The sequence below is a fragment of the Tasmannia lanceolata genome, unplaced genomic scaffold, assembly GCF_043159265.1.
Source record: "Tasmannia lanceolata isolate RefF3 unplaced genomic scaffold, GAP_Taslan_0.1 ptg000020l, whole genome shotgun sequence".
Classification (NCBI taxonomy): domain Eukaryota; kingdom Viridiplantae; phylum Streptophyta; class Magnoliopsida; order Canellales; family Winteraceae; genus Tasmannia; species Tasmannia lanceolata.
This window is the reverse complement of record NW_027518697.1, coordinates 27,273,880-27,278,090: the sequence shown is the minus strand read 5'-3', so window position 1 is coordinate 27,278,090 and position 4,211 is coordinate 27,273,880.

The window sequence follows — 4,211 nt, the reverse complement described above, 5'->3', positions numbered from 1 at the left end:
TCATCAATTCTCTTCACAAAAAATCACGACGATTGTCTTCTAGGTTTCTTGCTCTAGTAGACCTCTTGTCTTAACTTTTCACCTGGATTACTTGCACCACTCAAACTCTGAAATTCTTGACCGAGGAACTCCTTCATCAACTCTCTCTTTGTGGGAACTCTTTGCCCCTGACTGGATTGTTTCTTCAAGTTTTCAATCCAGCAGACAGCTACCCTTGCCTTTGCATAAGCCAACTCCTTTGGTTAATGACTTAGCAAGTAAATGTCTCTAGACCGCCCTTTCGGGTTTTCAACCTAGTGGGTCTTCAAACTCTCATTCTTTTTTTTCTTTCTATTTTTGCTTTCATTTGCCTTGAACCTTTGCTTTTTTCACTTGAAGGACTTTCTAGGTGGCATAGGTCCAAAATGGTTAGATATCTAAAGTTCAAACGATTTGGACCAAATCTGGTCTTGTCAGACTACCTACGTACCCTAAAAATAGAGGATCAGATCCGCGTAGTTTGCTTTTTGGGGTTTAACAAAGAATGGTTTAGCTTTTAGCTTCAAAGATTGTAAAGGGATTTTATCCCAAGGTTGACCGAACCCGAATAAATCAGGTTGCCTACGTACCCCTGAAGAGTTAGGGATCAGGTCATAACGTAGTTTAAACTAAAAATAAAATGCCCTTGGTTTATAATGTGTTTTGAAAGAATTGTTTGGCTTTAAATTGTTGGCTCAAAGGGTTTATAAAAGGATTTTTTAACGTTGAGATTTTGGATATAAAAGCTCAAACGTCCAAGGATAGCCTTCTGGTGTATTTGGCATACAAGCTCTTGAGGGATAAGGTTCAAAGACTTTGAATATTTTTATGGAGGAGTCTGGCGATTTTCTGGCAAGACTTCAACCACAGTGCTCTACTCTCATCTCGAAAATCTTGAATTAGTGTTCAAGATTCTACAATTCACATTTGTCTCCAAATGTTGAAGACGAGTCACGTACTCAATCTATCTCATCGACTCCATCACCTGGGTCTTTGATATTCTTAAAGAGTTGACATAGGGACACATTCCATTCTCTTTGTCTTTCTCTCATATTCTTTTTGTTTATGTTCTCTTCTTTTTGGACACAAGAACTGTCCTTATTCTTGAAATATTCCACCTCGGAATTTCATTGAAAATATACAGCCCAAGTGTTCTTTTTAGGGCTCAAATATATGACTTGAATGCGACTTCCTTGCCTGGAAGTCTTCTCTCAACACTCTCATCAGCTCCATTGGATGCCTAATGCTCACCTCTCTATCATTTTGGTCTTTGACCTGATGTCTCAAATAGATGGAGTCTTACTTTGTACCACACCAGGGCATTCACCGGTTTTATCCTTATAGAATCAAGCAAGACTACCTCAAACCCCTCTAAACAGGTTTATCAATTCTTCGCTCTCCTCGGGAGATAAAGTTTTACCAATCCATCTTTCACGAGTTTCGGATTTCGATACCACTATTGATAGCTTCGATTTCTTCTTTAAGGGGCTATGCTCGATGCTCTTTCTCTCGTTTGACCATCTTTCAGATTTTGAGTGGAATTTCATCTGCATCCTCATCCGAGGAGGGTGTCTTTAGCTATTTAAACATTAAATCTAAGAGTGAATCATAGAGTAGCAAAGATATGAAATCAACAACTTTATTGAATTGAAGACTGTAAGTACATCAGTGACTCTCTTTTTTACGCGCCTCAAAGGGTTCTATATTGGATTTTATAACTGACTAAAACAAAGACTCATATTGAAGAAAACTAATTGACTCGACACACTGAAGACTGACACGGTCACGACTTGACTTTCCAACTTTGAAACAAGAGTTGGCATAGAGTCAACAAACAAAACAAATTCTAAAACATAACTGGACATTTCTTCATGAGTAAGGAACTGGCATTGAAAATTCCCAGGTGATACACCTTCCTCCATGACAATGACAACTACTGAGTTCGATCCCGGAGTAGGAATCTCGGAAAGGGTAATCCCACAAAGTCCGGATGACCTGGTTTGCATTGATTCTCATTTTTTGGCATCATCAAGGTTTTCTTAGTCATGCCTGGCCCTTTCTGATCCTCAATCATTGGCACTTTTCCTTTTGAAGCTTTTTTATCTGATGGCACTAAAGTATAAGCAGGAACAGTTGGTTTTACAAACCATTGAATGAGCTCATCATCTTTGAATCTCAGAATATATGGAACACGCTTAGGTTCACTTGGCCCCGGAGTGATGGGAGTAGAAATGACTGGTTTTGTGAAAGATTGGGTAAACTCATTTTCATCCATTCTCAAAATATATGGTTCACACTTCAGCGCAGGTCTCTGATCAGCAGTGAGCTCGCAAAGAATATGAGGGTCCTTGTCTATCAAGTCTTGAATTTTATGCCTCAATTCTGGACAATGAATAGTCCAATGACCCTGACAATGATGGTACAAACAATATTTTTCACCACACTTTGTATCCTTCAGATTTCTTAGAGAGCTTGCAGATTGAGGCAAAATTAATTTTCCCTCCCTGGATAACTTCTTTAAGGCGCTTTCAAGTGTCAATTGTAGTGTAGAGAATTCTCTTTCGCTTTTCTGAGCAGCTTTTGGCATAGGTTTCTGAATGGCACTGAGTTCATGGACAACATGAGGATCATTGTCTATTATATTCTGGATCTTACATTTCAACACCTCACAATAATTTGTACTATGGCCAAGACATTGGTGGTATAAACAAAATGGCTCACCACCCTGTTTCTCTGAGTTTTACAAAGGATTTGAACGTGAAGGCAAATTGAATTTTCTCATGCTGACCTACTTCCCCAAGGCAACTGCATATGTACAGGGTAATTTAGTAAATTTCCTTCTGTGTTTCTCGAATGATTCCTCTTTCAAAACAAAAGGTTTCTTTTGTGGCTGATGGGAGGTCCCAATATAATTCATTTCTTTTGAAGTATTGAGGTACTTCGTTCTTTTTGAAGGACCAACTTTTAGCTCCAACACTCTACTCTGTTTCTGCTTGAGTGATTCGTGCTTGCGACGGGGGATTTCTTTTATATTCCACTAGGAAAACTGATCGAGAAACCTCTCAACTACATCCTTCAGGTTTTTAAGGTCTTTTGGGTTCAAAGTACAGAACCATTTCATGGCCATACCGGTCAAAGAAAATTGGAACAATGTAGCCATCTGGTCTGGAGATAGGCCTTGTCTTTCTAGGAAAGGAATGAATGACATTAAATGGCTCTTTGGACATCCTGTCTCATCATATACATCAAACTCTGGAATTTCAAATCCAAGGGGTAGGGTAACATCTGGGAAAAAGATGTAATCCCTAATGTCAAACTTCTTTTTATCTTGAACCCTCTTATCTTCATCATTAAAGTCTAATAATTCGAGATCTTCTAATACCGATTTTCCTGTGTCAGTTTTGGTCACATGTCCACAACACTTTTCCTTAACATGTTTGTCACAATCATCTTCAAGTGTTTTCCCAGATTGGACTGAATCTGAATTCATGCAAGGATTGCAAACAACCTGATCCTCTGAAATCGATGATTTCTCCTTTACTTGAGCCTTCAAATGAGTCACGTCTTCTTTCATACTTGTTACCTCCATGGAGATGGTCTTCAACATGTCTCTTATCTTCATTAACATTTCCTCAGATTCAGCCATTTGATAAAGACAGGGTAGCACAAGAGAAAGCTGTATCGGCAAAATGAGTAAAGCAAAGGTCACCTGGATCAAATGAGTTCGGAAATGATTAGTCTTATGGACGGATAGTCATTTGCTAAACTCAGACTTTTGAATTGGAAGTGCACACACTAAATCAATAGTCATGGGATAAAAATTCTGAACAGATAAAGATAAGAGCAATTTTGAGCATATCTATCAGTATTTAGAATTGGAATGACAGAAATTGACTGTTTATGAAGGTCAAAGGAAAATAGGCAATGACAACATGACCAACACCAATATGGTTTCATGGGATCCTCAATCCACTCATTTAAATCTTTTTTGGATGTGACTGTTCTTCTTTTGGGTATGAAAGAGCAGGAACGATAAACACTCCTATTCTAGATAAGTTTTGATCTTCAGCAATTATCATGCACTCGTAGGATAGATATGCAAGGTATAACAATCCATTAATGATCACAGTATGATACAAGAGTACAAAATAAATGACAGGCAAACATATATCAAATGGATAATCAATGGCTCA